General features: G+C 57.4%; 1 pseudogene; it reads left to right on the forward strand.

The window, feature by feature from the left end:
- Positions 1-347: 347 nt before the first annotated feature.
- LOC133340010 (cysteine-rich venom protein latisemin-like) lies at positions 348-14,164 on the forward strand (annotated as a pseudogene).
- Positions 14,165-14,271: the final 107 nt, after the last annotated feature.

The raw sequence follows: 14,271 nt of genomic DNA on the forward strand, positions 1-14,271 counted from the left end.
ACAATGCAAGCGTCTGAATGACACTGTCTCCCCGACAGAACTGGTCTTCACCTGAGGACGGCTGCTTGCGTTGTGGCCGAAACGTCGTGAGAATTATTTTATTATGTTTAATTTTTATTATTTTATTACTTCCCTTCTACGTGACTTTACCGAAAGAACCAAAAAGATCAAACTTGTTTTGAAGCTTTCGTGACCGCAGGAATCCATACTCTTTGGTTCTTTCGGTAAAGTCACGTAGGTAAAATTGAATTAATTTTATTTAATTATTTTATTTTATTTCTACCTACGTGACTTTACCGAAAGAACCAAAGAGTACGAGAGCATCGTGATGATCGCGGCGTATCGGCATGACGCGAGCTTCGTAATCGTAACGGTGTATCCGTCAGTGCGCGTGTATCCTAATGGCGATGCTACCGACAGACCTGTTCTTCACCTGAGGACGGCTGCTTGCGTTGTGGCCGAAACGTCGTGAGAATTATTTAATTATCTTTTATTTCCATTATTTTATTATTTCCCTTCGACGTGACTTTACCGAAAGAACCAACAAAATAATAAAGATATATTTTATCATTTCCCTTATTCTTGGCTCAGCGTCTGAATGAGACGCTGTCTTTCCGACAGACCTGTTCTTCACCTGAGGACGGCTGCTTGCGTTGTGGCCGAAAACGTCGTGAGAATTATTTTATGATGTATTATTTGTATTATTTATTATTTCCCTTCTACGTGACTTTACCGAAAGAACCAAGAACACCCTGTACTACCTGAACGTTTAAATGTCTGACGGCGGAGGAGGCCGGGCCAATCCGGGTCTCAGTCCCCGGACTCGAACCGGGGTATTAAGTCTCGAGAAATTCATGGTCTCAGACCGGTTACAATTGCCTGTGTAGGGGTGTTATGGGAAGGATTCCCACCAATAGGAGGGGGAGTGGGACGTTGACAGGAGAAGGGGGAGGAGAGGAGATATAAGGGAGATAACGGGCGGGGAGAATGGTTGGTTGACAGGACCGAGATTGGGACGGCTGGGTGACAGGTGTCCGGCTCACGTGGTGATTGGCTCTGCCGGTCCTGCTCTACAGCCAATGGGGGAAGAGCCTGGGAGCATGGTCCCGGCGTCATCGATGGATGTCAGCTAGCTGATTGGTTCTGCTGCTCTTGGCCTCAGCCAATGGGAAGACAAGTCAGGGGCGTGGTCCCGGGAGTTGATGGAGGAATCTGGAACATTCGGCGCAGGCTATTAAGGATTGGCTGGAGCGTACCACGTGACCCAGGCGTTAAATAAGGGAAGAGCCGAGGGACACGTGGTCAGACGAGGAACGAAGAGAGAGAGGGGGGCCACGCGCGAGCGGGGTTCCGAGTGCCACGTGGCGGTCGGTGCGTCTCTTGCGATCTGCCTGCCCACTTCCCGTTGCCTGCCAGCAACGGGGAGTGCTTGTAAACTGAAATAGGTAAATACAAGGACCGATTCCACAAGCCGTCTCCAAGAGTATTATTACACAGGTGTGGATGGGAGGAAAGGATTAAAAGACGAACCCCCTGCAACCTTGTGTTGGCTCTCCTTTACACCTGCAATGAAAACCGCCCCATCACGTAAAATGAGGCATCCTCTCAGTTTTTGGTTCAACTCCAGCCGTGTGAGTCAGAGGTCGTGGTCTGACCGTCATTACTCGCAGTGCGCCAGTTGCCGCCAAGGATTTCACAGGTAGCTCTGTTATATTTGCTTTCACGAGCTGTTCACTGAACGAAGCACTGGCCTGAGCAAGCCTTTATCCAGCAGCGTATTGATCATGGCTGATGATGGTGGTGATCACGATGGTGGTGGTGCAGGTGGTGATGGTGGTGATGATGATAATGGTGGTAGTGAGGGTGATGATGATGGTGACGACGATGATGATGGGTCGTGGTGATGGTGGTGATGATGATAATGGTGAAGGTGGTGACGATGACGGTGGTGGTGATGGTGGTGATGATAATGGTGAAGGTGGTGACGGTGATTATGATGGTGACGACGATGATGATGGTCGTGGTGATGGTGGTGATGATGATAATGGTGAAGGTGGTGAGGGTGATGATGATGGTGACGACGATGATGATGGTCGTGGTGATGGTGGTGATGATGATAATGGTGAATGTGGTGAGGGTGATGATGATGGTGACGACGATGATGATGGTCGTGGTGATGGTGGTGATGATGATAATGGTGAATGTGGTGAGGGTGATGATGATGGTGACGACGATGATGATGGTCGTGGTGATGGTGGTGATGATGATAATGGTGAATGTGGTGAGGGTGATGATGATGGTGACGACGATGATGATGGTCGTGGTGATGGTGGTGATGATGATAATGGTGAAGGTGGTGAGGGTGATGATGATGGTGACGACGATGATGATGGTCGTGGTGATGGTGGTGATGATGATAATGGTGAATGTGGTGAGGGTGATGATGATGGTGACGACGATGATGATGGTCGTGGTGATGGTGGTGATGATGATAATGGTGAATGTGGTGAGGGTGATGATGATGGTGACGACGATGATGATGGTCGTGGTGATGGTGGTGATGATGATAATGGTGAATGTGGTGAGGGTGATGATGATGGTGACGACGATGATGATGGTCGTGGTGATGGTGGTGATGATGATAATGGTGAATGTGGTGAGGGTGATGATGATGGTGACGACGATGATGATGGTCGTGGTGATGGTGGTGATGATGATAATGGTGAAGGTGGTGAGGGTGATGATGATGGTGACGACGATGATGGTCGTGGTGATGGTGGCGATGATGATAATGGTGAAGGTGGTGAAGGTGATGATGATGGTGATGGTGTTGATGATGATAACGGTGAATGTGGTGACGGTGATGATGATGGTGACGACGATGATGATGGTCGTGGTGATGGTGGTGATGATGATATTTGTGAAGGTGGTGACGATGACGATGACGGTGGTGGTGATGAAGGTGGTGGTGAAGGTGGTGATGATGACGGTGGTGGTGATGAAGGTGGTGGTGAAGGTGGTGATGATGACGGTGGTGATGAAGGTGGAGGTGAAGGTGTCTATGCGCGTGCGTGCATCGCACCCCCCCCCCCCCCCCAGCACTAACCTCGTGACCTCGGCGGCGTTGGCGTTGGTGTTCATGGCGAGCGTCGTGGCGGCGACATCCGTCAACGACTGGAAGCTCCTGGACACGAAGCTGTCGGCGAACCGGAAGGTCATCGTGGACGTTCACAACGAGCTGCGGCGCGGCGTGGTGCTCACTGCCAGCAACATGCTCAAGATGGTGAGGACACGTGGCAGTCAGCGCCCATCGCCCCCCCCACTCCACTATGTGGCCCCCACACACCAGAGGTCGCAACCGGGTACCCGATACCCGTACCCTACCCGGGTAGCCGTTTGCGACCCTGGTGCGGCCGGGTACGGGTACGGGCAGGCCGTGAGTCACTGGTGAGTAGCCGTTTGTCACTCATTTCGGGTAGGGTACGGGTAGGATACGGGTACCTATACCCGGCCGGGTACGGTTAGCTGTTTACGACCCCTGGTGCGGCTGGGTACGGGTAAGGAATCAAAACCCGTTTGCGACCTCTGCTTCCCACTTGTGTGCGTCTCGTGAGGTCTTACGCGACCATACCTCACCACGCTGCTGAATTTGCAGATTTGCTAGAGAGGGGGTGGAGGTGGAGGCGTCAGTGGGGTGGGTGGGATGGAGGGGTGAGTGGGTGGGGTGGAGGGGTGACGGAGTGGAGGGGTGAGTGGGTGGGTGAGTGGGTGGCATGGAGGGGTGAGATGGTGGGATGGAGGGGGTGAGTGGGTGGGTGGGGTGGAGGGGTGAGTGGGTGAAGTGAGGTGGACGGCTGAGTGGGTAGGGTGGAGGGGTGAAGGGGTGAGTAAAGGGGTGAGTGGGTGGGTGGGTGAGTGGGTGGGATGGAGGGGTGAGTGGGTGGGTGAGGTGGAGGAGTGAGTTGGGTGGAGGGCTGAGTGGGTGGGGTGGAGGTTGGGTGGGTGAGTGGGTGGGTGAGGTGGAGGGGTGAGTGGGTGGAGGCCTGAGTGGGTGGGGTGGAGGGTGGGTGGGTGAGTAGGTGGGTGAGTGGGTGGGATGGAGTGGTGAGTGGGTGGGTGAGGTGGACGGCTGAGTGGGTGGGGTGGAGGGTGGAGGGGTGCATGGAAGGGGAGTGGGTGGGATCGAGGGGTGAGTGGGTGGAGGGGTGCATGGAAGGGTGAGTGGGTGGGATCGAGGGGTGAGTGGGTGGAGGGGTGGGTGAGTGTGTGGGGTGAAATCGAGGTGTGAGTGGGTGGGTGGGTGAGTTTGGATGGTGGTGGTGGTTGTGGCACAGCCTGGCTGACTGTGCCGGGACTTGTCCGCTGCAGGCGTACAACGAACAGGCAGCAGAGACCAGCCGCTTGTGGGCCGCCGCCTGCAGCTTCTCGCACAGCCCCAGCAACACGCGCACCTGGAAGACGCCGCAAGCAGGTGACAAAAAAGCTTCCGTGACTGCACAGTGTTAAGCAACCGATAGAAAAGATAATGCCGCTCGATTGATTCGGAGTGAGACCTCTGGTGTCCAACCGGAGCCGGTCATGAGCACACTTCCCAGGTACGGGAAACTCTCCACTCTCTCCACAACTGCCCCATCACCAATTGGGAGTTGTGGGGGTGGAGTGTCCGATGGTACAAAATACCCAGGCAGGTGCTTCGTTTGGTGGGGCTGATGGTAAGGCCCCACCTCTTAGTGTCACACTCCAGTTTCAGCAGCAGCGACTCCAACTCCTCCTGTGAGTGAGCCGCAATTACCAGGTCATCAGCATACATAACGTGGTTGACTAATAGGGAGCCATCCCTTGATCGCACCCGGGCATCGATCAGCCTCCCATTGTATCTGCACCAGATGTAAATTCCTTCGGTACAGCTACTGAAGGCCTCACTAGTTTTGGTGGGCTGATGGTAGGCTGATGGTAGACTCACGCAGTCACTCACCCGCACACTCACCCACACACTCACCCACACACTCACCCGCACACTCACCCTCACACTCACCCACACACTCACCCACACACTCACCCACACACTCGCCCGCACACTCACCCCACACTCACCCCACACTCACCCACACACTCACCCGCACACTCACCCGCACACTCACCCGCACACTCACCCACACACTCACCCGCACACTCACCCGCACACTCACCCACACACTCACCCACACACTCACCCGCACACTCACCCGCACACTCACCCACACACTCACCCACACACTCACCCACACACTCACCTGCACCTCCGATTAGCACAGTGGGCTACGTACAATGCAAACTCTGATGGTGCATTGTCTTTGAGGTTGTGCGCCTTTTGGCGTCATCGTGTCCAACACCATGTGAGACTAGGCTCTAGGAAAGCTGTCTCGGGTGTGGACCAATCAACTTCAAGGACAGTGCATATCATTATCAGAGTTATATTTTTTTGTTTGCATTATGACTGCAGGTAGTGGTGGTCTCTGCAAACATGACTCCTCGTAAAAAGGTGTCAGTTTTGTTGCAGATATAAAGGGAAATAAGTATAACCCGTAAAAACAAAGTTTTTCACTATAAATCCTTTATATTGCGTGGCGGCTAGAGTCCTCTCGGTCCTCTGGCTTGAGATGGCTGCCACCTATGGGTCAGATGATTGCATTGCACCATTAAGCAATTGGTAATTAAACAAAATATTTTTGTCCTAAAAAGTGTAAAATTTTGGAATTTTTCACGAACTTAATTGTCAAGCACAACGAGTCGTGTGGAAAATGTCAGCTCGATTGGATCACGTGAAGTGGTTAAAAAACGACCGAAATATTTTGCACGGTCGTAAGCGCGCAAGCAAGCGAACTTAATATAAAGGATTTAAAAAACAATTATCATATTTTTTACTGGCAAATGAGGTTCCATTGGTGGTGCATTAGAAGTTCAAACGTGCACGCATTCCTGCGACGCGAATGATCTTACAATGCACGCACCTGGCTCCTCCTCCTCATCCTCCCTCTTCCTCAGAGTGGGACTGCGGAGAGAACCTCTTCATGTCCAGCAACCCACGGTCGTGGGACGAGGCAGTGCGCAGCTGGTACGACGAGGTCACCTCCCCCGGCTTCCAGTACGGCACGGGGGCTGTGGGGCGCGGGGCCGTGGGACACTACACTCAGGTGAGGGGCCACGCTCACCCACCACCACCACGCTCACCACCACCACGCTCACCACCACCACCACCACGCTCACCACCACCACCACGCTCACCACCACCATCACCACCACCACGCTCACCACCACCACGCTCACCACCACCACGCTCACCACCACCACCACGCTCACCCACCACCACACCACCACCACGCTCACCACCACCACGCTCACCACCACCACGCTCACCACCACCACCACCACCACGCTCACCACCACCACCACCACGCTCACCACCACCACGCTCACCACCACCACCCTCACCACCACCACCACCACGCTCACCACACACCACCACCACCACGCTCACCACCACCACGCTCACCACCACCACCACCACGCTCACCACCACCACCCCACGCTCACCACCACCACCACCACGCTCACCACCACCACGCTCACCCACCACCACCACGCGCACCACCACCACCACGCGCACCACCACCACGCTCACTCACCACCAACGCTCACTCACCACCAACGCTCACTCACCACCACGCTCACTCACCACCAACGCTCACCACCACCACCACCACCACGCTCACCACCACTACGCTCCACCACCACCACCTCACCACCACCACAAGCTCACCACCACCACCACCACGCTCACCACCACCACGCTCACCACCACCACGCTCCCACCACCCCACCACGCTCACCACCACCACCACGCTCACCACCACCACCACGCTCACCACCACCACGCTCCCAGACCCACACGCTCACCACCACCACCACCACCACCCACTCTCACCACCACGCTCACCACCACCACCACGCTCACCACTACCACCACGCTCACCACCACCACGCTCACCACCACGCTCACCACCACACTCTCACCACCACCACCACGCTCACCACCACCACGCTCACCACCATCACCACTCTCACCACCACCACACCACCACCACCACGCTCACCACCACCACCACTACCACGCTCACCACCAACCACCACTACCACGCTCACCACCACCATCACACGCTCACCACCACCACCACCACCACGCTCACCACCACCACGCTCACCCCCATCACCACGCTCACCATCACCACCACAACCACCACCACCACGCTCACGACCACCACCACACCACCACCACCACGCTCACCACACACCACTACCACGCTCACCACCACCACCACCACCACGCTCACTACCACCACTAAGCTCACCACCACCACCACCACCATGCGCCCACCACCACCACTACCACGCTCACAACCACCACCATCACCACGCTCACCACCACACCACGCTCACCACCACCCACCACGCTCACCACCACCACGCTCACCACCACCACCACCACGCTCACCACCAACCACCACTACCACGCTCACCACCACCACCACCACGCTCACCAGCACCACCACGTCCCACCACCACCATGCTCACCACCACGCTCACCACCATCACCACGCTCACCATCACCACCACAACCACCACCACCACGCTCACCACCACCACCACTACCACGCTCACCACCACCACCCCACCACGCTCACCACCACACTAAGCTCACCACCACCACCACCACCATGCTCACCACCACCACCACTACCACGCTCACTACCACCACCATCACCACGCTCACCACCACCACCACGCTCACCACCACCACCACGCTCACCACCACCACCACGCTCACCACCACCACCACCACCACCACGCTCACCACCACCACCACTACCAACGCTCACCACCACCACCACCACGCTCACCACCACCACCACGCTCACCACCACCACCATGCTCACCACCACCACGCTCACACCACCACGCTCAACCACCACACCACGCTCACCACCACCACCAGCACGCTCACCACCACCACGCTCACCCCACCACGCTCACCCCACCACGCTCACCACCACGCTCACCACCACCACCACCACGCTCACCACCACCACCACCACGCTCACCACCACCACCACGCTCACCACCACCACGCTCACACCACCACGCTCACCATCACCACCACGCTCACCACCACCACCCCACGCTTCAAACACCACGTCACCACTTCACCAACCACAGCTCACCAGCCACTCTCAACCACTCACCACCACGTTCACCACCACCACCGCCACTGGCTCACGCACCACCACCACGCTCACCACCACCACCACCACGCTTACCACCACCACGCTACACACCACAACGCTCGCCACCCTACGCTCAACCTACCACCACCAACACGCTCACCACCCCACCACGCTCACCCCACCACGCTCACCCCACCACGCTCACCCCACCACGCTCACCCCACCACGCTCACCCCACCACGCTCACCACCCACGCTCACCAGCACCACGCTCACACCACCACCACGCTCGCCACCACTACGCTCACTACCACCACCACCACGCTCACCACCACCACCGCTCACCACCACCACGCTCACCACCACCACACGCTCACCACCACCACGCTCACCACCACCACCACCACGCTCACCACACCACCAGGGTGAGGGTCGTGAGTCTGGGGCTTGCAAGCTGCACCGTGTAGCAGTCAGCCGCCCCGTGCGATCGCTCAACTCGACCCCCCCTTCCCCCGTGTCCGCGTGCCCCCCCGCCCCCGCCCCCCCCCCCCAGGTGGTGTGGTACAAGTCCACCAGGTGGGCTGCGCCGTCAACTACTGCCCCAACCACCCCGGCGCCCTCAAGTTCCTCTACGTGTGCCACTACTGCCCCGCGTGAGTTAGCGGACCCACCCCACAACACCCCCCCCACCCACCCCCACCCACCCAACACCCCCCCACCACCCCCCCCCACTCCCCAACACCCCCCACCACCCACCCCCACCCACCCCCCACCCCACCCCCCAACACCCACCCCCAACACCCCCCCACCCACCCCCCAAACTCCCCCCCCACCCACCCCCACCACCCCCAACCCACCCCCCCCCACCCACCCCCACACCCCCAACACCCCCCACCACCCCCCACCCACCCCCCCAACACCCCCCACCCACCCACCCCACCCACCCCCCAACACCCCCCACCCACTCCCCAACACCCCCAACACCCCCCACCCACTCCCCCACCCACCCCCACCCACCCCCCAACACTCCCCCACCACCCCCCAACACCCCCCACCCACTCCCCAACACCCCCCCCACCCACTCCCAAACACTTCCCCCACCCACCCCCCAACACCCCTCCACCCACTCCCCAACACCCCCAACACCCCCCACCCACCCTAACATCTCCCCCACCCACCCCCCAACACCTCCCCCACCTACCTCCCACCATCCTCCCCACTGCGTGCAGAGGGAACCTGGTCACCAGGATCAACAAACCCTACGACCTGGGGACTCCGTGCCAGGCCTGCCCCCATAGCTGCGACAACAACCTGTGCAGTGAGTTACACGCACACCCACGGCACACACTCACGCACCCACGCACACACCCACGCACCCACATGCCCACGCACCCACGCACCCACGCACCCACGCATACACCCACGCACACACTCACGCACCCACACACTCACGCACTCACACCCACGCACCCACGCACACACCCACGCACCCACGCACACACCCACGCACCCACGCACACACTCACGCACTCACGAACCTACACGCACACGCAAGTACCCACACACCCACGCACACCCACACACCCACGTGCACACCCACGCACCCACGTACACCCACACACACCCACCCACACACCCACGCACGCACTCACGCACTCACGAACCTACAGGCACACACACGCACGCACCCACACACCCCACACGCACACCCACGCACCCACGTGCACACCCACGCACCCACGCACACCCACACACACCCACCCACGCACACATGCACCCACGCACGCACTCATGAACCTTACTCGCACACGCACGCACCACACACCCACTCGCACACCCATGCACACCGATGCACCCACGCGCACACCCACACACCCACGCACACCCACACACACACCCACAGAGGCCGATCTTGACACCGCTGGTACTAATCAACGGCAAGTCCACTCAGCTCCACATCCTCTAGTCCGTGCCGCGCCCGTTTAGCCCCTTCGATCCGGCTGAACAAAAGCTGTTTGGGCATGCGGTGATTGGGCATGAGGGCTACATGGCCAACCCAACGCAGCCTTGCCTGCCTGGAGGTGCAACCGATTGGACCTTGTCCAAGATTTCGAGGAATTATGAGCTCCTCACACAATCCAGCCTGGGTTAAACCCAGGATTTTATCGTAGGCAGGCCAGCCTAAATGTTCTAACCGGCGAAGATGCTCCATTAGGGGGGGTCACGTTTCGCAAGCGTAAGAGAAGGGATGGGAATGACTGTGGCCGAGAAGACCCGACGCTTCGTGCGTAGCGACAGACCAGGTAGCTTGCCACACAGCGTTACGCAATGCCGACCAAAAGATAATGCGCTAGACTGATTCGGAGTGAGACCTCTGATGTTAACAGGAGTGGTATGAGATATTGCCCAGGTATGGGAACTCTCCACTCTCTCCACAACTGCCCCTCACCAATTGGGAGTTGTGGGGGTGGAGTGTCAGATGATACAAAATACCCAGGCAGGTGCTTCGTTTTGGTGGGGCTGATGGTAAGGTCCCACCTCTTAGTGTCACACTCCAGTTTCAGCAGCAGCGACTCCCACTCCTCCTGTGAGTGAGCCGCCATACCAGGTGTCAGCATACATAACGTGGTTGACCAATAGGGAGCCATCCCTTGGCCGCACCCGGGCATCGATCAGCCTCCCATTGTATCTGTACCAGATGGAAATTCCTCTGGTACAGCTACTGAAGGCCTCACAAACTACGTGGTCGAAATAGATGTTAAATAATGAGGGAGTCAGAGGACATCCCTGTCGCACCCCAAGGTGTACAGGGAATGACTCTGACTCCCGGCCACGTAGTTTTACCCGGGCCCGCTCACCATCATGAAGGTCCATAATGATCGTGAGCAGAGGGTCAGGGACTCCGCAAGCACGAACAACAACCCAGAACCCAGGCCTATTGATGGTATCATAGGCCTTGACCAGGTCAATGAAGCAGAGATGTAAGTCTTGTTGGAATTCCCTACACCTCTGCTGTAGCAGACTGACAGAAAATATGGCATCTGTGCAGGACCGCCCTTTCCTGGCACCGCATTGGGGCTCCGCAAGCCTCTCCTCAGCGTGCCTAGCAAGGCGATGTTGAATAATCCTTGCCAGGACCTTTCCCGGCACACTGAGGAGTGAGATTCCCCTGTAGTAGTTACAGTCTGTGCGGTCCCCCTTCTTAAAGAGGGGGACCACCAGGGCATCCATCCAATCCTGCGGTACCCGTCCAGCGGTCCAGACAGTTGTTATGATGTCATATAGGGCAGTCTGTGCACAAGCGCCACCCTCCCTCAGAATTTCGCTTGGGAGATCATCTCTGCCCGGTACCTTTCCTGGTCTCAGACTCCGGATCGCCTTCAGTACTTCCTCAACAGATGGCACCTCAGCCAGCCACTCACAGGGGGTGACCTCCTCCAATATTTGGGGCACCGCAGCCTCAGCAGGGTTATCACCACTTTGTGCCATGATGTTTTCCTGGCTGAGAGTTTTCCCTTCCCCAGGACCTCACAGAAATGCTCAGCAAATCTGCAAACCTGTTCCTGGGGGTCGGAGATTGGATCACCGTTTTTTTCCCTAATGATGGTAATAGGTGTGGTGCTGCAGGTTACTTTTTTGATGGAGTTAAATAGTGATTTGTGATCGCGGGCCACTGAGGCAGATTCCATCTCCTCAGCAACCCGCGACCACCACCCATCCTTGCAGCGCCTTACGGCTCTCCGAACCTCCGAGCGAAGGCTGCGGTAAACCTCCTCATTCTCTGACGTGGGATGCTGTAGCCGATGAGAGTGGGCCTGTCGCTTTTTCTCAATTAACCTGAACACCTCCTCTGTCAGCCAGGGTTTCTGGGGAGGTCTGGACCCCGTACCCAAAGCATCCATTGCAGCTGCATGAGTCACAGTCCTAAACCTCGCCCATTTACCCTCGACATCAGGTGGAGTGGGGGACGATGCCAACCCCAGCTGCAAGCGATGATGAAATTCTCGCTTGCAACTTTCATCAGCTAACTGAGACCAGGCCACTTTTGGTTGGAATGGGATCCTGGGTGTACACCCACCACCAGAGTGGAAGAATGGCAGGCGCATCTTACAGATGACTAGTCGATGGTCAGAGGGCAGATCAGCTCCACGGTAGGTCCTGGTGTCAAGGACATGGGCTCGCATCCGCTGGTCCGTCACTATGTAGTCCAGCAGATGTTCTTGCTTGGACCCGGCATGCATCCATGATGTTGTGTGGATGCGCCGATGCCGGAAGAGCGTGTTGGTAATTACAAGCCCATGGGCTGCACAAAAATCTAGCAGCCTTCTGCCGTTGTTATTGAGCTGATCTGGCCCATGCCTTCCAATCACTCCAGACCAGGTGCCAGCATCATGACCAACTCGGGCATTGAAGTCACCCAACAAGATGACTCATCCCGAGGGGCCACTTAGCGCAGCACCCTGTGACAGGATGGTCGTAGAATGCATGACTGACTCATCGGCCTTTGTCCTGATCCCTCCACGGCATGTTAGTACTCTCGGTTTTCTGTTGGGGCATAATTAACCACGAACCACCACTCACTCGCCGTCTGGTTGATGGGAATGCGAGCCCAAAGTAGCCTGGGGCTTACAGCTTCCCACACCTCACCGCCACGCTCCCACGCCCCCTTCATTCGTTTTGTTCAGAAGAAGAGCCACCCCTGTGTTGGCAGTCTCCTGCCCCGAGTAGGAGGACTGTCCACCCCTCATGGTCGGCAGGAGCCAGAAGCCGGTCCACCGGACCTCCTGATGCCACAGAGATCCAGGCCGGTACCGGTCCACGTCCCGACAGAGGAGTGGCAGCCTCTCCCTCCGCATGTGAGCGTTCGAACATTCCACGTGGCCATCCGAAGTGGCTTTTTGTTGTTTTCTGGAGGAGCCCCAAGGGTGAAGATTCAATCTCCTGGCTCCGCCAAATGGGGTTTGGCCAGGAGACGTCATAAAAGCCTGACCCCCCGGGGCCTCCGGCACAAGCTTATTAGTTACAAATTTTTTATTCGTGGTTTTGTGGTAATTAATTGAAGGTGGAGGGGTTACCAGCCCCTCGCACCCGTCCAGAGCCCCCGTTTAGCCACTGTGGTGGTCACAGACGCCATGAGGGGAGAGGCCAATGGGCATTGGCCCCTCCCCTCACAGCACTGTCCACGACGGCGTTGCCCGTCTGGCACCGCGAGGAGGTAGGAGGTTGTTTTGCCGGACACACAGACTCACACACAGACTGAAACACAGCACAGACTCACTCACACACAGACTCACACACAGACTCACACACACACAGACTCACACACACAGACTCACACACAGACTCACACACAGACAGACTCACACACACAGACTCACACACAGACTCACACACACACAGACTCACACACAGACAATCACACACACAGACTCACACCAGACTCCACACACACAGACTCACTCACACACAGACTCACACACACACAGACTCACACACAGACAATCACACACACAGACTCACACACAGACTCACACACACACAGACTCACACACAGACTCACACACACACAGACTCACACACAGACTCACACACACACACAGACTCACACACAGACTCACACACACACAGACTCACACACAGACTCACACAACACAGAGTCACACACACACAGACTCACACACAGACTCACACACACACAGACTCACACACAGACTCACACACAGACTCACTCACACTCAGACTCACACCCTTATCTTCGCAGCCAACCCGTGCCCCTACGTGGACCAGTTCAGCAACTGCCCGCAGCTGTTCAGCGCCCACGGCTGCGCGAACGACGGCGCGGGGGGAACCTTCGTGCAGACAAACTGCCCTGCCACGTGCAGCTGCACGACGGATGTGCAGTGATGGCACCTCGTCACGACTCGCTACACCCCCAACCCCCGCTCTCCACCCCCTCGCTCCCCCTCGCTCTACACACCTCGCTCACCCCCTCGCTTCACCCCACCCCCTCG

Source organism: Lethenteron reissneri, unplaced genomic scaffold (assembly GCF_015708825.2).
Source record: "Lethenteron reissneri isolate LAM-NWPU_2019-01 unplaced genomic scaffold, ASM1570882v1 scaffold_637, whole genome shotgun sequence".
Taxonomy (NCBI): domain Eukaryota; kingdom Metazoa; phylum Chordata; class Hyperoartia; order Petromyzontiformes; family Petromyzontidae; genus Lethenteron; species Lethenteron reissneri.